The 23,550-nt window shown below is 38.1% G+C and overlaps 1 long non-coding RNA gene across 6 annotated transcripts in view; it reads right to left on the bottom strand.

Moving 5' to 3' along the window:
* Window positions 1-15,489, bottom strand: part of LOC138114290 (uncharacterized) — a 113,058-nt gene extending 97,569 nt beyond the window's left edge. For 5 of the 6 annotated variants that reach the window (XR_011152571.1, XR_011152572.1, XR_011152570.1 and 2 more), the window contains exons 1-2: window positions 15,357-15,489; window positions 13,870-13,971 (exon numbers count right to left, since the gene is read on the bottom strand). This is a non-coding gene — a long non-coding RNA (uncharacterized lncRNA). Of the gene's footprint in view, window positions 1-4,351; window positions 7,862-13,869; window positions 13,972-15,356 lie in introns of those variants that run through there. The other variant, XR_011152575.1, reaches the window with a different exon arrangement.
* Window positions 15,490-23,550: the final 8,061 nt, after the last annotated feature.

Here is a 23,550-nt window from a genome sequence, read left to right as displayed (position 1 = left end):
TGTGGTACAGCAACAGCCAAGGGTAATCATCTGCCTGCCCTGGCTCCTTTTCTCCTACAGTAAAAAGAACAAAAAGAATTAGGAATTCGCTCAAACCCTGTTCTGCTTTGAACTGTCATGACTTGTGGTGCAGTCTTGTTCTTTTTGCTCAGCAGTGGCTGTGTCCCACATCAGAGCAGAAGCATCTGCCCCATGCTTTGCTCCCACACCACTGCCAGGCATTGCCCCACAGCTGGGCAGTGGCAAAAGGCTTTGATAGACAATACATTTCCCTGGATTTGCCTCACAAACTGTTTCACATCAAAGAAACTGCTGGTGTGTGAATCTCTAAGGTTCAGAGTTCACTCAATTTGGATGAGCCCTGAAGCATTCACAATTTTATTCAAGCCACCCTGCCCAGGATTTCATAGCAGGAACAGACTTCCTTAGGGGATTTCTGGCATTGCAACTTTCTGTTCAAGAGTGTTGGGCTATGCTCCTATCCTTAAAACCAAAAACATTTCATTAAACATTTCAGGGCATTTAAAATAATATTAAAATTTTGTGTGGCCAATTGTCAAAATTTGTGCTAGGTAAGGGAAGGTCCTACTTTCAGATTTTTTCAACCACTTTTATTTATCAAAGTTTCAAGGATATCTTTTTTCTGTACTTTGTTAAAAGCTGTTTTCCCAATTTCTCGCTAATTTACCAGAATTCGAATTTCCTGAATTCATTTGCCTCCATCAGAAAGAAGGCTTAGAGATTTTTGGTTTCTTCTGGAGTAACAAATATAAAACTAAAAGCTCACTGGCTGAAGAAAAGACTGATTTGTCTCTCAGGCTTCACTGTATATTCCACTGTGAGATACCCCAAAGTCAGAAAACCTATTTTAAGAATTTTGAGGCTCCCGCTTCCATTCCCTCTTCATCTTCATTCTTAAGGATGCCTTCTTCCTATCCTTTAGAGGCCAGGCTACTTTCATTTCCCTGAGAGAACGAGCCTTCATTATACACAAATATACAGCCACAGAGTGTTTTGCATGAGCTCAGACAGCACTACAGCAACTACAGTTTATTTTACTGGGTCTCCCAGATTGTTTGCAAGAAGTAAATTCAGGCTAATGTTAATTGGCACAACAGCATAATTACTTGCATTTCCTCAGGCACAGATTCTCTTTATTATATGTGTGTTAGTTCTGCAAGTTTGCGTGACCTGGAATAGTTGCGTACTTACAACATCTCACTGTCCATGCTTACTGCATAAACACACCAAACAGCACCTGTCAGGAAAACCTCCCAAAACAAAAACAAGACAAAACACCCAGGACCTAAAACTGAACTTTTGTCCCCCTTAAAATCTCTCTATCACCCCTTGTTTAAATTTCACATATAAATTCAATAACTATTTGCCTGTTTCACAGACAATAAAGTTCCTAGATTTATAATAAATAAAACATATTAAAATGAAACATTTCAAGAAGCCAGGATTAGAAACATTTAATTCCTGATCAGAAAACAATTGAGGTACAGTCACTAGAATTGTTGTTCTTACTCTTGATCCCTTTATTTATAGGATCATAAAATATGCTGAGTTGGAAGGGGCTCACAAGGATCATCAAGTCCAACTCCTGCACAGGACACCCCAACACTCACACCATGTGTCTGAGAGCATCATCTAAACACTTCTTGAACTCTGGCAGGCTTGGTGCTGTGACCATTTCCTTGGGGACCCTGTTCCAGTGCCAAAGCATCGTCTGGGTGAAGAACCTTCTCCTGATACCTGACATAAACCTCCCCCAGCTCAGCTCCACACCATTTCCATGAGTCCTGTCACTGGTCACAAGAGTGAAGAGATCAGCGTTTGCCCCTCTGCTTCCCCACATGAGAATGTTGAAGACGACACATCAGCCCCTGTGGACTCCCAGTTTGTCTCAGTTTCATGATAGATCACAATTACAAGATACAGTACAGCAATTCGTGCAAAGAGGAAAACCACAGACTATTTCAGGAATGTTGGCTGTGCTTTCTTTGTGGTCTACAATAAAAAATAAAAAAAAAAACACCACCAAAAAACTACCCAAAAAAACCCCAAACCAACAAAAAAACCCCACTCCAAAACAACAACAACAAAAGCAGAAGCATGGGAGCATTGTTTCCCTAAAAACTTTTTTTTTTTTGGTTTTTTAAATATTTTGACAGATGAGTTTCAAAAATATTTATAGCACAGCTTGAAGGAAACAATATAGATATCATCTCATTACATACACACTGTAAAAAACAGTCTTTTACTAGTAAGAGTTCACAAACCAAAACAATGGGATGGATAAGAGGAGAGAAGAAGAGCTATTATCCCTACAGGTACAAGTAGTTACGAGATCCCTACAGAGATACACAGAGATTAAGTGACATGCTATAAGGCATGAAAAGTATGTGACAGAGATAAGAACCAAGCCTTTATTTCCTCCCTCTGCTCTCCTCCCACCAGTCTTAGCTACAAGAACATCCATCTTTTCACAACAAGGCTGGGCATTGTTTTATGGCTTCCCAATTATGGGAATGCATGGACAGATATAGAGAACTTGAAAAATTAATTTTTAATTACCTTGTTATACCAGGTAGTGTTTGACAACCACAGCAAGATCTGAAAACACTCAGGTATTTGCAAGATGAGACCCACTCAGTATGCTCAGACAGATCCATACCATACCACTGTATTACCATGAGAAGCCTTCTGATAATTTAGATAGGAAAGGAAACCTGAAATCCACAAACAGGTAAGGGAGAGAAGAAACCATGTTTATAGTCAGAACCTCAGAGTAGATAGATGGGGGGAATACACACAGGAAGTTTTGTTGCCATTTTGCTCATGAAAAAAAGGAAAGAAGAGGAGGGTTATTTGTTATTTCCCCTTCCCCCAAATCAGCTGTGCAAGATCATTTATCCATAGATAACTTTAGCCAATTAAGAAATCTCAGATTTTTTTGCCTGATATTCCCAATATCTCTGCTGTTCACAGGTGCAGGTCTAACTCAAGCCAAAGCCAATTTCAAGGTTCTTTGTAGCTTAACTCTACCAAGCAGCACAGCTGTAGCAATGGCCTCATTATGTATATTACCTACTGATTTCACACTTGAATCCATTTTAAAGTCCTCCATGAGCCTCCCTATTAGCTTAATAATGAAAAGTGTATCAAAGAGTATGTTGCTAAGTTGAGTGAAAAATTCAAAGCACTCCCAGTGAGATAGAGCTGCTGAAACCATGAAATAACAGTGGTCACCGAATTCTGCTCTCATTGTGATACTGCTAATTATTGTATTTGGGACTAAAACCTGAACATCTGAGAGAGGCAGAAGGGGACAAGTTTTTGTGTCTTGACAGATTTGCCACTGGATGTAAGAATCAAAAAATTAATTTAGGCAATTAGATGGCTGAACATTTGTCTCAGCTGTTTTGTACTTCATCCTAAAACCTGATAAGGGCTTATTATACATTAATTTAAACAACTCGTCTATGAATAAGAGAGAGGAGTACCTAGAGATTACAGCATATTCCCTGGGCTATTACTGCTGCAGCTACAAAGCAAAATTTCATTATAGCATTCTTTTCTTGACATGCAAAGAATCTCTTTTTTATTATTCCCTGTAACAATAGCTGTATTTTTTTTTTAATTTTTACTCTATTTAATAAAAAAGAAGTAGTCCAAACTTCTGTCAAAATGAAGGAAAAAAAAATCAAGTCAGTGTCTAGAGAAAAGTTAAAATTTCTATACCAAAGTGCAAAAATGGGTGTGTAGAGCAGTTTCTCACTAGAGTCCTAGTGAACATAGTGCCTCGTTTGAAAACATTTATACCATCAGTTAAGTCAGATTTTCTAACCAGGAAAAGGAAATACTTAGTTGACAGCATCCTAACAGTACAAACTGAAGTGTAATCATTGGGACCACCCATGTGTTACTTGCTGTTAATAAACTACAACAAAGGACAATACAAATGCACTAGACAATTTAGGTGATGACATCTACGTAACCTGTACGTTCCTACACAATGTGCAGGCACAGAAAGAATTTTAGTTTAACCTCATTCTTCGGATTGATATTATTTAAATAATAAAAACAAACACATCTGCAACAACTCACCAGAACCACTAAGCTGCATTCAGATTAAATTGTTTGTGTAGCATATGGAGATGGCTGGCACTTGTTTGTGGTGGAAACACAGGCTCCGCACTTTTGAGCGGAGAAGAACAGAAAATTAGTAGGAAAAAAGTACACATCTAGAGATAAGCAAGGCACTGACATGGAACATTGAAGAAAGACACAACATATTTTAATATGGTTTTAGGGGATACATCCCTGGCTGAGGGAAATACCACATCTCACAGTTCGCCACAGAATTCTCATCACTTACACAAATAGTCAAAGCTGGTTAGAGTAACAAAACAAAACCACTGAAAACACACTTAATCTCTTATCCTAACAAATGGGACATCTCCCAGCTGAAACAATATCATTCCACTTTCCTTACTGAGGCAGTTATGAGGCAGAAATATCTCAAAGTTTCTTTTAGGAAAAAGTAAAATGGACTGAAATATTTCAATGCATAACATACAGGAGAGGTAATAATTTTGAGGCCAAAAACTTACATTTTTATTCCAACTGGTGACATTTCCCCTCTACTATTTGCTTACAGAACTCTGTTATCATCACATCTCCCCACTTCCCAGGAACAGCAGCTTCAAGAAGGAACTGGAGAGATTACTGCACAAACAATAAGGAACTGTTTCCAAGAAGTATCAGCTGAGAGAGACACAGCTATCCCTGTACTGCCAATAACAGTTTATTTCTTATTTTTAAGTACTTGAGTTCATTTTGTATACAGCTGTGAAGAGAAGCTTCACTTAAGTGCACTCCAAAGATCCAAAACCCAGAAGATGACAGAATAATTTCAATTAAAAATATTTACAGCCTTATTCCTTCTACCCTCTTGATTTGCATATTTCACTTGCTGATGTTGCTGGTTTCAGCCACCCTAAAATGATGAATACCTCAGGGATCCACACAGAACCCAAACCATCATAACAAGAAGGGATGATACAGACATCCTATTATTTGCCCAAATAAAAAGCAAGGGGGAAATATTAACATGGGTATAATTATTGTGCCAGAAACTAAATTTAAGTCAAAGTCAGTGTTTCCCAAGTGAAGACAATGGCACAGGAGAAAAGAGTCTTATTATAGTCTAGGTACAGGAGCATGAACTTCAGATCTGGTAAGAAAAGAAGGATCCCATTTCTACACTGCTTAATATTGGTTAGAAGAATACAGATGAGAATGTTTTTGTGGATAAGACCAACATGCATAATTTCAGATTCTAAAGGATTTGAAAATTGTTTTAAATACATGTACACCCATAAGATCCTGGTAACATTGCCCAATCAGTAGCTAATACTTTTTTTTTTCCTGTATAGCAACAGGAAAAATATAAAATTGCATCTTAAGAAGAAAAACATTTAAGGCCCAATTCCCATAGTCATTAGAAGGCTTGTAAATATTTTTATATACTTTAATAGCATCCAGTTATAATTTTGTGCTAATTGCTTTATTCAGACCAACCTGAAGTGTTTTAGTGTTTTTCCATAATTAAGCAGTGCCACATGACAAGCAGTGCTTTTCAGAGCTATTATAGTACTTTCTAATGCTGTAATAAACAAAGATCATGCATCTTAATTATAACCAATAAAAATTCTATACACATTTAATTATATGCTACAGTGAAATTCCCATAACTTTAAAAAAAGCTCTGCCATGATTATTAAGATGTTGCTAATATGAGCTCACACTAATGGGCTGTGCCCACTATTAATGTCATTGCAAACAGTTTACATCAGGAATCTGTACCTCCAATTTAAATGTTAATGGACTGAGTCTGTTTCATTTATAGTGCAGGAAAAGGATAAAGCTGCTGAAGTCAATGAGATTATGTAAAACTGCTAACTAGAATATTACTGGCTCTATCTCCAAATGCATAGTATGGAATATAATCAATTCTCACATACCTGTATCCCTATGTCCTGTCAAAACAAAGAAAAAAATCTCTAATACCATCGGTACACACTGCATTTCAATCAGAGCAAAATTATAGATCTTTCACGTGAATAAGACTGATAATAGATCATAGATATCTTGTGTAAATCATGGACTACCCTTAGGCCAAAGGTTAACAAGGCACGTTCCAGTCCAGCATGTGACACGTGAGCAGACCCCAAGGCAGCAGTGCCATGCTACTCATCACTACTGCAGTTCCCAGAGCAGCAGCTCCTTCTCCAAAGTGTCTGTGCAGAGGAACTGCAGAGATGTGCAAGCACTGAAGCATCAGAATTCACTCTGGATGCCACTAGTGGATACCTCCACCAGCACAAAGCTGGAAGTTTGAACAGTGATCACTCATCATTTTAAAAGATGAGTTTAGATATTATTTCAAGAATTCATTTCTGAATTTTGTTCTCCCCTCCCTGTGTGTATATGACATGACACTCAGTAGATAAATGCCCTTGATGTAGACAGTTTCCACATCAACTCCACTATTTTTCAGACAGATCAGACTATTCTCTCACACTTGATAATGTGATACTAGATAGCATCAAAGCAACAATTCAGATGGCATATAAACAACCATGTAAAAATAAATGTCTATAAAAAATGCCTAGAAAAGTTATTTGTGTTATTATGAATATTGCTAAGATCTGAATAATCATTTAGAACACATTTAGAAAAAAATTTCCCCAAAAAATGGGATAGTTTTGAATTAAAACCATGCTTAGCTGAACAGTGAACAGCTGCTCTATTTCAGGTACTTTCTATTCTATTTTGATTCGGGACTTTCACAAGCCAGAGAAACAGGTTTGATTCTATTTTCCTTCTTGGCCTCAGCAACACTCAGACACTGGCATGTCCTCTTGAAGCCTGTTACCAGCTCCCACAGCTTAAATCACCTTATAATAAATCCATGATGAGACCACCATAGGACAAATCTCACAAGAAAAGGTAAAGATATTCTGCCCTTCCCCATGCCAACATTGTTGTACCCCCAAATTACAGTCACTGTCATCATGCAGCTGCAGGAGTCCCTACTCCCCAGAAGCTCCTGAAGTCTAAAGCAGGAATTTCAAGGGAGGTATTTGTGCTGTGTTTTCTGCATTTCCCTTCCAGAATTTCTTTCTTCCTCTTATTTTCTCTTTGCTTCTTACCAGCAGTTTCAGTACAAGCCTTAAGTGGTAAGTAACAGGCATTAATTAGGCCCACTGGTGTGCTGTTCTGCACAAGGAATCCTTTCTTGCCACAAAGAGCTTATAGACCATTATGTCCTTTTTTGTTATCCTCTGTTGTGTTTTTTTTCTTACTGCCTCCTGCCTGCCTTTTTCTTTCCTATTATCTAAATTTTAACGTAGAGGGTTTGCAATACCCATTTATTAGAACTGCAAGAGCTTAGAAAAATATCTGTATGAAATTAACCATTCTTTTATTTAAGACCCTTCAAGACTAAAGAAAAAAGTATTAGAAGTCATGGGAGAAATATCTGAGTCCCAATCAGCAAAGTTAATACCAAAGTTCTGGACTTGAATTTCAATGTTGAGTAAGGAGAATCAAGTTATATGCTTGAACAACACAACTGGAGACTATAATAACTTAGTGACCTCTTTGCTATTCAACATTGATGCCCTGGGGAGATTATGGTATTTAAAAGAAGATCTTGGACTACTTCATATTCAGGCCACTTCTTAGAGCAGATCTCCTTTCCTGGCCAGCAGTGCTCTCAAACTCTCATCCACAAGCCAGCGTGTTCCCTCCTGTGACCATCCTACTGCAGCATCGAAGTAGGAGAGTTCTAAGGAGAAAAGAGACAATAAATTCTACTGTGCTTGGTTATGTCTATGAAATTGTAATATTTACTTTTTCCTGACTACTGAGGCTTGCTAGTCCCATATCTTCCTGTCTCTTAGAAGCAACTTCAAAATTCCCTGGTCATTTTGAGATTCAAGGTTGGCCTTTGCAGCCTCACTTCCCTTCTTTCCATTTCAGAAGAGTAAAATGTCAAATTTCCTGCAAAAAGGTAGCAGAAAAGAAAGACATTGCAGCACAGGACAGGCAAGTGCTTGCTATCTTTATTTCCATTGGCAAGAGGAAAAAGAATGATTTCTGAAGGTTCTGTAAGACCTTAAAACAACTAGGAAAGCATAGTTACCTGAAGATTAATGGATTCTTCCCTAATGCCTTTTTAACAGATGAACCACCAGGGATTGTTGGTGATCCATGAACCACAGCTGGCCCATCTCATTTTAGACCATCAAGGATTAAACCTATCAGATTTTCAGCCTCCTGACAGACTGGGACTAGCTAAAAAGAAGAAATTCTTCATGGTATTATTTAAGTGCCACTAACCTGATCTAAGGTTTTCTGGAAAAAACTTTTCTCACTTTACTACCTTCGGTCATTGTCGTGTCACCATTTAAACTGTGAATGCCGAATTTTGCCCCTACAAACTTACACATAGTTTTGATTGCCTTCAGTGTGCATTAACTCCAAGCACACATGTACCAAAGTGGAGTGATAGTGTTACTATTCTGAGAAAAACAGATTAATAACAGGCACTGAATGCACTAATTGAACACTGCACTGGTCCCAACATCAAGTGATTAAGAATCCAAGGCACCTTAAGAGAGAACAGAAAGTAGATAATTTTCTTCCTCAGAACCTAAATTGCAACTAATGCATCTGTTCCCACTAAAACAGCTGAATACATCACTCCTCTTTAAAGGCTTTGAATTCAGAAGTTTTCTTAACTATGTGGAGATCAGTTCAAACACTTTTAGGCTGGTGTTTTGGTTTTTGGAGGGCATCATAAGAATGTTGGCAGTTTCTGTTCCCAGTCAGGGATTTTCCAGAAAGCAAAAGACGTCACTTTTTCACTGGTTCCTTAATACTGACATTACCTGCAGTGTGGGCAATCATCTTACTTGCTCCAACCTAACTTCTATTTTTGGGTCCACTACCAGCCCCAGACACTGGACATCCAAAATCTGCTCACAGTAAATTGAGATTCAAAGAATAATCTGCAGGTATTAATAGCAGTTAAGCAAAAAACAGGACTGTGTCATATAGTGGAATATATGCCATTCCTGGAATATATTAATGACATAGGAAGAGGGGAGAATTTTATGACAGGCCAAGAAAGACATTGCTGTCCCTCCTCCCTTAATTTGATATCTTGCTTTGAATTGCACTTGGACTACTTATTAATTCAAGGGTTTCCTAGCACCAGTAAGGAAGCCTGGTAGAATCTGTACCTGATTGAGAGTTGTAAAATGAGGGCTATTATGAACATTTTACTGCTGGCCTCCAGTATTCCTTACTTGAGTATCTGTCAGCAGACTTGTTATAAACTTTTTACAGAGTTTGTAGCTGTCATTTCAACTGCTTTGGGATGAAATGTGACCTGTTTCCATCCGAGCGGAAGCCTTTCAGGCTGTCTGTGTGAAACAGACCAGAAATAGAAGTGTGTTCTTCATTGTAGATGCAGCTTCTCACACCAATCCCAATTTAAACCAGAAATATCACAAACAAATCTAAAAGGTGCAGACTTCAAATCAAGATTAGGAGTTTTACATTTGTCAATCAGCTGCTGAGATAATGTTCTCTGCTACGGAAGAGAGTGGGAACACATCAACCATTTTGGGAAGCCAGGTTCAAACATGCACTCCAGAACAACAGTACCAGCCCTGGCTTTGTAAGCAAGCTCGTTATGGCAGGACTTGCCTGGGTTTCAACAGCTGTGTTTGACTCAAAGACCACCCCAATCACAAGTCCCTGGAAGGGCTTGTCCCACACTCCTACCCTGCAACCTCTTGGGTACAGCTTGTCCTGCTACCGTTGTTTGCTCTTCAAGTGAGTTTCAAGAAACACGGCTCCATTCTTGCACCCTTCCACACTACCTAAACATTTGAAACAGCCCCTTCTGACACAGGGAGTGTTTTTTTCCTACTGGAGAAAAAAAAAAATATAAACATGCTCTTTAAAAGATTGGATTTTATTGTCCACTTAGGCAAATAATTATAGGTTCTATTACACAACAATTAAAAAGTACTTTTAATTTTCATATATTCTCTAGAATTTGCCTCATCTTTGTATAGTATCATAAATTACTTTTATAGTACCATAAATATAGCAATAATGTCTAATAAGTAATTAATTTTATATTGGTATTTTTATTAGACTAGAAGATGGTCCAAGTTTCTGAGCTGCATCTTCACAGGACTGTTAAGTGACAATTTGCTGCAAATTTTTGATTCTTGGTACACCTGCATGCAATGCTCAAATTCCAATTCTTTCTAAAAGCTCTAGTTTGATTATAGGCATCTAGTTAGGAACTAATCAGAAACATTGCACAAGAAGTAGAATTATGACAGCAGTCTATTCAAATAACTTAATTCATTCCTATTTAGGCTGAGAGGATTCATCACGGCCCCTGCTGACACAATGAACGCCAAAGTGTTAAAAACCACAATCTTCAATTTTAGCAAACAAAACATTTATGGATCATTAGGCAGTCAACAAAGAAGATTTCTTTGCAACATTCTCTTCTTGCTCTCAACACTTCAGCCTTTGGTGAGAAACAGAGCATATTGGACCAACTTTACCCTATGTTCCCTTTTCATCATTCAGCAAATTATGGCTTACAGGCTTCTGCAAAGTCTGTTTGTGCCACTTACTCATACAAGCAGCAACACTTTTCAGTGTGAATACTGTGCCAGGAGCCCATAAAATGAGACATTTAAACAGGGAAAGATGAATAAAAGCTACTACCATAGTATTTTAATGTGACCTAGAAACTGGGAATTGAAAAAGTGGTGACAGTGGGAACTCAAGATTTTGCAATCAGAGGGTTTGTAATGGGCTCTGAATACCAGGGAAAGAGTGACTGGCTATTTTGTAGGAGAGAAGTAGTTACGAGAAATTTTTGCAGAGGAAAAAAGTGTGAACCACAATGAAGGAACAATTTCAGTAAGCTTTGGCCCAACTTTTTTAGAGGGATGTGATAATCAGAAAAGATTTCAACAAATCCATTAGGGTCTAGCAATGAGAGCTAATTCTGTGCTGAGGAAGAAGTAGCACAGGTTATTTGAACACACCTGAACATTTCTAACACTGGTGTTACTTCACTGTATATAAAATATATCTGGGCTTGATCATCTAATATTTTCATATACTGATATTCAAATAGGTACTCCCTACTTTTGTTTTTTTAAAAGAGACTTACCAGAGTAAGAATGGTGTCTCTCAGTCTCAGACATTGCCCCCCACTTGAACAAGCAAAAATTTAAAAGTATTTTAAATACACACAAAATTATTTTAAAGGTTGTATATTTAATTTTTTTTAATTGGTAGGACCAAGACTTTCTTTTCACGTGATCCTAAAAAAAAAATTAGGAATGCAGAATCTGAAATGGTCAAACTTTGATAAGTTTAATAATCACAGTGAATAGCAAACAATTCAGTTCCTTTGCCATGCTTGAACACAGTGATATCCCGAATTCTGCCAGAGGAAAAATAAATTACCAAAGTACCACAACACTACTCTCCCACCAATTGACCTTAAACAGCTCCCCCAGCCCCACAGTAAAGTACAGCAGGGATAATCCCCTTTTAATGCCTCCTCCTGGCCCAACCAATATCAGCTAAAGGGAGTCCAGCAGCCATGCCAGAAACACACCACATGGAACAGTTTAAGGACCAAGCCACAGAGTGCTTCGGAAATGGGTTCCGTACTCTGAGCTTAGTTCCAGGAGTCAGTGGAATACTAGCATCAGCCAGTGCTGCTTGAGGATGGCTGGAGGGAAAAGTGCTTGAACATGTCACAGTTCCAGGAAATATCAGTACTTAAACTTACCACTGATAGCTTAGACTGGTCTGTTTGAATAGGTGTACAGGTGGGATATATCTTTTTTCAGAAATTAATTCTATCAAATGCAGCTTCAATCCTTCCCATGGAGAGCAAATAAAAGCAATGTTTAGCTATCAGCACTAAATTCTTGATCAAACCGTAGTGACAGAGTCTTTTAGGAGAACTGAATAATGAATACATTGAAGAAATTGAGATCAACACTTGGACAATGCAATAATTTGCAAAGAGGAAGAAGTTTTTGATCTAAAGAGTTCACTAAGTTATTTACCAATTTAATCAAAAACTAGTCTTTTCCAACTGGCCCTCAAAAGCACTTCAAAATGGCAATGAACAGATTTACAATCCATCTTCGATTTAGGCAAAAATTTCATTACAACCATCTGGGACATCTGTCTCTTAAAACATATCCTGGGTGTCTGTCATGTATTGCACACCTGATAACTTCTATCAAGAGAATCTGGTGACAACTGAGGGGATTGCTTTTTTCTTCATTAAGAGATTTTTATTTCAGAAACCCAAAAGTTGGACATTTTCTGGATAAGTCATCTCTTCTGTTCAAGAGACTATTTTCTTTTCAGGATAATAGCATCCTGGATTGCAACACCTGACCTTGGAAATATTAAGAAAAAAGAATCAAAAAAGCCCCAACCTAACAGGCAAAAAAAAAAAAAAAAACAAAAACAAAAACAAAAACAAACAAAAAAACCCACAAAACCAAACACACACACACACACCCCAAAAAAACCACCAGCAGCACAAGAATGAGCACAAGAAACTCCTCACTTAGTTTTGTCTCCTAATCCATCATCAACTAGTTGAAGAACTAGGGTCAGTTGTTCTCTATCACCATTGAAAGAGTTCAATTTCATAGTACTAAAACTCACCACTTCACAGCAACAGCTTTGATGACACACCAGGGTAAAGCCTTTATAATATAAAGCTTGGATACCAGGAATAAATACTCTTCTGAGGTCAAGGGAATTGGATTGCATAGAAAAATAAGACCTCAAAAGCAGTATAATAGAGGTATTCAAGGTGATGGAAGTGCTCAATAAAATGGAGCTTTAGATATTTTTACACTGATAAATAAAAAATTTAAAGAATCACTCAAAACTTAAGAAAAGAGGAATAGCAAAACATAAGCAGATTACGCAAGGTAGTTAAAATATAATATAGCACTTGTTTTTTTCACAAGGAATATAAACTTATACACTACAACTATCTAAAGAGAGACTTCAGATATTTCCTGAATGGCTCAGCTAGCCAGTATTACAGTTCCTCATAGTAGAATTTTATGTGTGTAAAGAAAAGATAGCAAAGCTGAAGTTACTGCAGTTAGAGATCCTTCAGGGAGGATGTGAGCCTCCTTTAACAAAGGAGTTATCACACCTCCATCAGGCACCACATCCATTTGGCATGCTTAAATCTATCATTATCTTTTCTGATTAATATCAAAATTGCTGCTTGTCGATCACTTAAGTAAAGGGGCTTTTGTGTGGCAGAAAGGGCTGACAAAGATCTGATGTTAAGGCACAAAGAAATAGAGAGACAAACAAGGAGTTCCATTTTCAAGAGAATACTCTTTCAAGACATTATCCCCCAGGGCCACTGTAACAGAATGCTGTATTTAAATCAGCAGGTCATGCACTAGAAGATGGTTTAACTGCTAATTAACACTAGATGATATGCTGAAAATTACATGCTAATTAATTCTCTGTAGATCTAAGTGCCCTTCCTTCCATATCATTTTCAGTGAACATATTAACATGGGGACTAGAATGACATTAATTACAGATTCATATGACAAACATGTGAAGCTATATTAAATAGTTGATGGAGGTTAACTAAAAAGAAAGATGTGGGTCAAAGTTGTAGACCACAGGCCACAGTATCATAAAGATATCCCACATTAAAAAGAAAAGGACATATATTACCCATTCAATCTTCCTGTCAGTTTGATGTTGCTCTCTTGTATTAGATTTTCTTGCAGGAAGATCACTGTTCTCAAAATGGGATTCATCTGTGCAGAATAGAGTCTCACAAAATGAAGGCAAGTAAATGGAAAGTAAATAATCTTGTTCTTTTAGAAAGTGACAGTGATTACAGGTTTGGGGATTTTTTTATAATTTAACCGTGAACAATCCCCCCATCACAACAATTTGAAAATGGCAGAGAAATCAGGTAAGTTACAGAGGTAGCTAAAGAATCAATATTCCAAATTCTGGTTCTGTGATAGTCCCACTCTAAAATAAAAGAAGCCTTTTAAGTCAAATATGTGTGACAACAATATCCAGAATTACTAATTTAGTAGCTTTTAATTTAAGGTCTGGAACTACCCCAAATAAAGTAAAATCCAGTCACTACACACAAAGATCAAGCAATCAAATGTAAGACATTGCCCATGCTTCAAGGGTCTCAAATTTTGAGTACTGACTATAGGCCAGCCCAATTTAGGAGTTCAAAAAGTATACAGAAAAAGTTGTTATAATGCTAAAATTACATTTTCTCTTTCTCAGATAATGGTACACCTACATGCATGGCTATTTCTGTAGTTCAAAATCTTGATGTTTTTCCCTTCCAGTATCTTCCAGCAAAAGCACGGGTAACTTGTCATTAGAGAAACATTAGTTACCAAGGCCTTTCCATAAATTCTTTCTTTGACCCAGTACTAGTAGATGTGGATGTGTATTTTATATATCTATATAATTTTTTTCCCCACAAAAGGCATCTCCTCGATAACCATTATGTCTTTGAATTTAAAAAATCAAAAGTTCAAATCTTCCTAAATATTAAATTCTACCTCCATAACATATATTCATCTATTGGAATTGAAAATTTCTGCTTTATTCATACACATGAACAAAGTCATTTGGGGCATCCACATTAAAAATTATGCTCCTCTCTAGATAAGAAATACAGAAAAGAAGAATATTAAGGGGATTTTATTTTAATAGCACAACAGGTAACATTGAATTAGGAATCAGGGAATTTGTTGCAACGAGGCTAATGACCAAAACTTATGCCCCAGAGAACTAAACTGTTATTTGTTCATGATCCCCATGGAAAATAGCTGACATTTAGTCATCTTATAGATTCCACACTAAGAAATAGAACTTGCCCACGTGTGTAGATAGCTCACTATCCAAAATGACCAGAAGGATCTTTCAGAAGAGATGCAGATGCACAATTTCAAATACAGCTTTTCTGCCTAGCACAGAGTAGTACCAAAAATCTACCATGTGTTTAAAATTTTTCTTGTTGTAGGATGCTGTTAATAAGTATTTAACTTGGCTATATGACATAAAATACAAAAACCAGAAAGAGAATCCAGCCAGAATTTTTTTACTTTGGTAGAGACATCCACAGAACACATGCAAGACAGTTACAGGTGGATCAACAGAAAGCAGAAATAAAGACTTACCACAGTTTCTTGAAGTGTTATAGTTCTCTGATCAAAGCATACATCAAATATTGAAAAACTTTTTACAAAGACATTAGCACGTACCTGCCACAATCAGCTCTTAGAGCTGGCAAGAAAACACTAAAGAGTTTAGTAATATACTGACTGCATGGAGGGTAAGAGAGAAAAATGGGTGGTGGGATGGGATGTAAAGCAGATGAGAAAAGAGATTCAGGTGAATCCAGTTTAGGCTGAGCATCAATCCCTGATTCTGCACCTGGTTTCACTTGAGAAGTCCTTACTGCATTAATTTCATTTTACATTTTCTGTCCAAGATATTCAAAGCAAAAAGGAAAGATACAGTGTAGGTAGTATCTAACTGTCTGTAAGCCCCTTTGGTCAGAACAATAACTTTTGTAGAGATTCTTTACCTTAGAAGGGCAATCCTCTAAAGCACTGAGGGACTTTGAATAGAGCTTGAAAGTTTGTGACAAATCCTGCATAGCTGGGTGAGCTATGACAGGTATGTTGAGTAAGTTGAAAAGTTTTGTAAAGTAGTTAAGTAACCGCAGCCAGGTAGAACTTGTCATTAGCAGAGCAGTGTTAGGGTACTGACAGCTACAGGTCTCACCTGTTTGTTCCAAACAGTGGGGCTTTTGCTGATAGATTACATTTACTAAAGACTTGAAACCATTCTTAGAATGGATGAGTGAAAACAATTGTTCCCAGGTGTGTATTTTATATGCCTCCCCTTTTCTACCACATCTTTTGCCTCAAGGGTCCTCATGCATGAGGCCCAAGTTCTATTCACAACAACTTTCCCAGAAACTCTGTAGTTATAGACACAAAAGGAATTTGAACTCTGCTTCCTTGCACAGTGAAGCTTGCATCACATCTGCTACTGTCAGACAGTCAGGTATTGTCTAACCACCCACCCTGTGCAAGACAAGCAGAGAGCACTTAGCAGAAACTGGTGAGGTTCTCATTGACTTCCCCACTAACCAGAGGGTTTTGAACCCTGCACAACTTACCTTCCAATGAGGAGACAACAAAAAACGTCCTGTATTCCCTCTCCGGAGATGCTAGGATGAAGTCACCATTTTTACCCTTAGATTTACCCTTTACCCTGCTTTCTAACAATCAGGCTGCAATATTTTTCAAGCATGAATAACTCTAGTAGCGTCTATTGTTTCTTGAACGGATTTTTTCTCTAAGAAGCACCTACTGAGATACTTAAGTGGGACTTCTATGGCCTTTTTTGCCAGTATTTAAGTTAGGAACCATTAACACAAACATAATACATCATAACTGATCACACAGGGGAGCCATCTGAGCCCTCTTGGCCCCAGCTGCTCTATCTGAGAGGAGCCCTGCAGATCATCATATATGGTATTTCTTAGACAGATGGTATCTGACTTAAAAAATGAAAGACTTTTCAATATTGTTTACACTTTTTAAGCTTGAATTCCTCCCAGGAACAGAGATCACAAAAAAAGCAACATCTACAAACATCTTCTGTGCCAGTTAAGGAGGGGCGGGTTAGCCATGAACAGGTAACATCATTCCACTGGGGGGAGGATGCAGTTTCTTCTATATGAAATCTAATCTGAAATCTCTTCACCTTAGCTTCTTCCCTCCTTCCTTGCAGTCTGGGAGAATACATCTCTATGGAAATTCATTCCAAAGATTGTTGGAACAAATACCTGCCGAGTATATAGTAGTGGTAGAATTTATATTTCTAAAATATTAAGAAGAGGATCAAGTTATGGAAAACTAAAAACTATTTCACACCTTGCACTCATACACTGCTAATCAGAAGACCAACAAGTTTTCTTTATTTGATGAAAATTATCTAAACATCAAATAAGCAGGCTGGTTTAACCACAGCACACTAAGTGTTTAATAAATACATTATCTTTTTAAATATAAGTAACTTCTGTTCACCACAAAGCAAGTACCCAGGACTCCCATGAGATACTTATGCATGTATTTTTATTTAAAGATGTATATTTACATTGATTCTCAAATACTTACAGTTATGTTCTTCAATAAATTAGAGAAGCACTCTAGTTTCTGTTAGTGCCTTAGCCCTTCACTGCTACAACAAGCTGTAGCAGTTGCTCAGATCATGAAATTTTCTCAAGAAGTTCTGTAAATAACATGGTTAAAAGAACATGTTAGTTTCTTAACTTGAAGACTGAAAAAAGTCTGTATATTTAGATATATATGAATGAGTACTGACTAAAACATGCAAGTATATATTGACTGCTGAGCTAAATACTAAAAATTCAAGTTGCTCAGTTTACCCTGAATAGGATAATGTTAGTATATAAAATGAAGTTGAGCCATCATAGTTACAGTCATACCCAGTGGATTTATTTTGCCAAATTTAGAGCCAATATGTAGGAAATACTGCTTGTGCCAATCAAGAAAAACAGATTAAGTTCACGTTTCTTTCTGAAGTTTAAGATGTAGGAAAAACTTGGAAGAACTCACAGAATCAGCACTTCACACCCTTAGCTCTGGGAACGGGTAGAAGTTCTTCAGGTGGAACCTTTGTTATCAGGGCTGATGCATCCACCTTTCTTCCACATTCGCTGTGCAGGGCCTGCACTGGCTCTCCTTCCCACGAGTTCAGGGATGCCCAGAGCTCTTTCCAGGCAATGCTTGTAGCCCTGTTGCTTCCCAGACCAAACTAAACACTCCAGTGTTCCTTTTCAGCAAGGAAAGGCTTTTACAAAACCCACTGCTTCTCTGAACTATATCCTGCAATTGTTGATACCAACACAATGCCTTTTTCTCTCCCATCACTTTCCTGCTCTCACCCCACCAGCGTGTTGCTGGCAGCTGATCCCAATCCACAGAGGGATGCATCTGGGGCCTGTGCCCCTTGCAGGCACTCTTGTGGGGCAGAGCTCACTCTGCTGCCTTTCCAGTGCCATGCCAGGAGCTGGGTGACACAGACAGGGCTCACACAAAAAATCTGAAAACTTGCAGAAATATCAAAGCTATCAGTGTAACACGGAATGAAGCTTTTGTGCTCTTTAACTGAGCAGACCTCTCAGCAGGAGCAGTAGGAGTTCTGCTCACCTAAGGGCTAAAGAATTTGGCTTGGAATACATAAAATTTAAAGTGCGTTTTAGAAAAGACACCCAAGAATTCATGCTGTAGTGCAGAATTAGACACTACTTAGATACCACAATTATTTCAGGGTATTTTTCTGCCTCTCCTTCCATTTTTGTCCTGGAGCACGGAGACATATTTTCCAGTGCAGGATAACACAGAAATAAGTACCATAATCTCACTGGTGTCTATTCTTTATATGAAAACCAGGAGCATGGCTGTCACTAAGCTGTTTATTCAGGCCAAGTGCCCAGGGCCCTGCAGCAGCCCCAGGGGGTTTCTCTGGGCATCGTCACACCCCAGCAGAGTCTGTCTGCCCTGGGCAGCATTTGATCTCCACTGTTGAGTTTCTCTCCATCTCTACTACACTTAAACTTTGATTCCTGCAGGAATCAAATTTAATCTGTTTCAGTATATTTTATGCTCCTCTGATTTATTCAAAGCTGAATAAAAGCATTGCACTACTTAAGTTTCCTATTTTACTTCGGAAACTATATTATTACTAGCCCCATTCAGGAACTAGATTAACTTGAGTCAAGCAGATTAAAAACCCAAGCTACACCTGTGGTATTCAGCTGCTCTTTAATCTTATCCACTAAATTAAAAAAGCTCTGGATAAAAATGAGACAGGTTAACCTATCACTTGTCTCACAGAAGGGTCTTTAGGGTAAAAGAAGACTCAGTTCTCTTGCAAGTCTGGTAAATTTTCCCTTTTTTACTGAAAAATGCCACCTCTGTACCAAACTATTCTATTTCATTGAACAAAACAAAGCATCCTTTTGGGCTGCACACGCAAGAAAATGGTTTTACTATATTCCCAAATACAAAGAAAACATCTATATTTCTTAAGATTGATTGGTACTACAAGAACAATTTAAGTGATTTCTTTTTTTTTCATTTTTGTTCTATAATCAATAAATTTATTATTTGATATTCCTTCATTTGAGATTACACTTTTTTTTTTTATTATTACAGTCTAGTCACATTCTGGTGCTGTGTGAGTGAGATTTCTGGTTTTTATGTAAGCTAAAATGAGTAAGGGGTGAAAATAATAATTATATGAAGATATATGGATATATATGAATGGTTCTAATATAACATGCATATTTTCATATATATATATATGAGATGACCAGTTAGTAAATATTTCATTTTACTCTGTATAGGGTAGAATATACCTAGATGAGCTCAGACAAATTGAACAATAAAATGAACATGACAAAATGGGTTTTAAGTCAGGAAACAGAACAGTAAAACAATTTCCTGAGTTATTTAAATGCTTTCATTTAAGAAATGTCATTACATACTTGAATTACACTGGAATATAATTATATAAACGCCACAAACAACAATGTTTTACCAAGAAAAACAGAAGTTAAGGGAGGAGAACTCTTTCCTGAAATATTTCTTCATTTTAAGATCAGGTTCTGGTTGTTATAAGAAATAAATCAAAAGAAATGTTTTAAATTTATTTTTGGAGTCTGTGTCCTTTATGTTTATACATATACTTGAAGTATATGTATGTGAATAGCTCCCTATATTTAGTTTCTGGTGGTTTAAGATGAATACATTACACAAAAGCCCTCCCTTTGAATTATTTTGGTGACCTTTCTTCAGGAGGAAAGGAGAAGACAGCTAAAGTGAAACCAGCAGTGTATGGCTCCACAAGTAAATTTCAGCCACTCACAGAAAAGTTTCCCTTATCTGCTGCTGGTATATATTCATCCCCACCTACCTTCAAGGAGCCAGCCAGGTTTGTTTATTTATTTGCCCAGACTAACACCATTTAGGGTTGTAACATAATCTCTCTTCTCTAGAGGAAACAAGCTCAAGGCTAGCACTGCCTTGTAATTCAGACAAAACAAATGACTCCATATTTGACTTGTCATCAAAATGAGAGGGATTTAAAAAAAAAAAAAAAGCCAATTTTTTTTGTCTTCCTACTTTCTTTAGTTCACAGAATAGTATATGAGAAGCCAATTAATTAGACAAAAAGGAAGAGAAAACAACAAAAAGATTTATTTTTAAATACTTTTGGACACATTTTGGTTTTTGTTACCAGACTCTGATGACCAGAGGTATAACCAGATTATCTAAAAATGGCAGACACCTCATATAATGAATTACTGTGTTGGCAGGTTTGTAGACCTTCCACTTCAGGCAGAGAACCTAAGAAAAATCTTTTTTCAGGTGCCTACATTACATCTTCTTTGCAAACTTCCTCCTTTTAGCTATATTCAGGAATTGCAAGAATACAGTATGCAATGTCATGCAAAAATGCCTCTGCACTTCACAGATACGGCACGCAAGCGTGCACAAAAAAGGGTCATCCTTAGCTGGCAGTACATAGTGCTCATGCTGTTAGTAGAAAATAAGGCATTCTCACAAAGCCAACAACAGAAAAATATGCCCACTTCTATTTCAACCATGGTAATAGCATTAATATTATCCATGCCTTTGACAAAAGCACTTGGCTTCACGGCTTGTCCCTCTCTAGTGGTGGGTACCCAGGTAAAAACGTTGCAGTTTTGTACTGCTTTTAACATGAAGCTTATGGAAGACATTAAAATAAGTGCTTCTCTAAGTCCCTTTCAAACACTCCTTACTCTAAATAAAAAGTAGAATATCTTCAGTCAACAGGAAGAGCTCACCCTGCTGTCAGGCACTGCAGTTTGCAGCACATGTAGCTCAGGATTGTAGTGTTAACTGTGGGTGTAACCTGCCTAAGGTTCTCCAGATGACAGGTTTTTGAGAGGACATCTTCTAGAGATTCACTGATAGGAGGCAGGTTACATCCACATTACTGTGGAAACGATGGCGGGGGATGCACAAGGAGAAGTTCCCATGGTCATATACAAATAATGGAATGGATAAAAAACCACGTAAGACAAGGAGAACCAATTCAGCACTCTCTTTAAGCTGTTCTGGAATAGCACTTACTTTTCATGATGATATTCTCACACAAGCATAAATGTCAGTAAGAGTGTAATTATGGCATCATCAACTGGCCTGAGACTATACCCTTTGATTATATAATGACCCCCTGTTAGCTTCATTTTACCTTTACCTCAGATCTGCTTCCTTCACAAATTTCTGTCTTGAGCTGGCTGGGCTAGTGTAGGGCATTGATGGAATCTCACCCACTAACATTTATGCAACAGTTTTAACTTCTTCCTAATGTTAAACTGAAATTTAATTTTTTTTTAAAGTCCACCATGTTAGCAAACTTGAACAGAGTAACTCAATTAACTAATTTCAAATACCTGCCATTCTAAAGATGATCTGATACTCTGGCTGTCTTTTGCTCTCCTAGCTGCAGAGTGCATTCTGACCTTCTCTATCCCTGCTTGTCTCTGTCTCCAGAACGACTCCTTTACTATTCAACTGCCTGTGGTGTTTATCCTTCCCTGAGGAAAGAGTTAAAGGGGAAAGGAGGAAAACATCTACAATTAAATTGCTCTTAAGTTGTTCCTGCCTCTTGGCAACTGCAGGTTGTAATTTAGCAGTTTACAACTCTCCCTCCTCCCTTTAGAAAGAATGAATAATGTAGAGACTTACATTCATATTCGCAGTAGAAAGGGAATGCTGGGAGTTACAAATTGCTGCTGAAAAGATGATCACATTCAAGGGGACAAAGGCTTCAAAGTTAAATCTCTTAAAGAGGTCTCTAAGAGAAGAAATGGCAAAAAAAAAAAAGTATCAAGTCTGTAACGGCTTGAAGAAACTATTCATTCCAGTATGGTTGGTTTCAAAGCAGTTGGTGCATCTGTCTAAAGGCATAAGAAGAAAGGAAACTTATCTCGCAGATTTGCAAGAAAATGTTCAAGAAATACCTATGAAGACTTTCTTTCGAGCTGACACCTTGTAAAACTGCCAGCTTGTGGCTTGCACCACTGCCTACTTTTGTTACCCTTATTAGCCCGAGGTTGTATGAGTTTTAGCAAACACGTGCACATTACTGGATTTTGCACATCACATTCTCTTGACAATCAAACAAAAGTAAAGCAACTCAGCAAGCAAATTTGAAAGCACACCAAAGGTCTAGAGACTGGGGAGTCTGATGTGTGAGCTTTAGAATCTCAGACTTTCAGACTGGCTGCAGCAGGAAGGCACCTCTGGAGGAGACTGTCTACTCCAACCCCATGGTCGGAGCAGGGCTAGCCACAGCAAGATGCTCAGAGTCAGGTCCCAACGAGTTTTGAATATATATCTCTAAGGAAAGAAACTTCACAACCTCTGTTGAAAATGTGTTCCTATGTTTCATCATGTCTGCTGTAAAATGTTTTTCCCTACATTTAACTGGAATGTCCCATATTTCAGTTGTGCCCATTTCTTCTTGTCATATCTCTTGTCCTGTGGACCCCAGAATTGGACACAGCAACCAGATGTGTTTCACCACTGCTGATTTGAGTGGGAAGATCATGTCCTTGGACCTGGTGGCAATGTTCTCGTCCACCAGGACACCAAAGTCATCCACTGCACAGCTTCTTTCCAGGTGGCTGTCCCCCAGCAATTACTGCCACACAGGATTACTCCTATCCAGGTGCAGCACTCTCCTCTGCTTTGTTGAACTTGATGAGACTTCTGTGAGCTCCTCTCAAGAGTCCCTCTGAATGACAGTACCTGGTGTATCCAAGACCCCCCCCCCAGTCTTGTATCGACTGCAAAGCTCCACAGGGTGCACTCTCACCCATTGTCCACTTCAGTGAGGGGGTTAAGCAGCAGTGGGCTCAGCATTCCTGAAGGCTGGCCTTATCAGGAAAGACTGAGGCCAAAAAGATGCTGAGTACCTTGGCTTTCCCCTGTCCTTCAGCAGATCCCCTGGCCCATTCAGCAGAAGGGCTACATTTGCCTCAGGTATTTACCTGTTGTGATTTAGTGTTCCCTCCACCCATCTCCACCCAGTACTATTAAGTGGGATGCTTGTTCCCAGTTTGGGAGGGCTATCTTCATAAGCAGTTTAAGCTGGACTGCCACTGGCCTATCAGCTACATCACATGTCCATTCTGGTGCTCTTGCTCTTCAGGTGGTTACTTGCAACTGAGAAGCAAGGTGTAAAGTGTGAGCATTCTATCACTGCATCTAAATCTGT

This window comes from Aphelocoma coerulescens, chromosome 8 (genome assembly GCF_041296385.1).
Source record: "Aphelocoma coerulescens isolate FSJ_1873_10779 chromosome 8, UR_Acoe_1.0, whole genome shotgun sequence".
In the NCBI taxonomy this organism is placed as follows: domain Eukaryota; kingdom Metazoa; phylum Chordata; class Aves; order Passeriformes; family Corvidae; genus Aphelocoma; species Aphelocoma coerulescens.
This window is presented reverse-complemented; position numbering and strand designations above follow the sequence as displayed.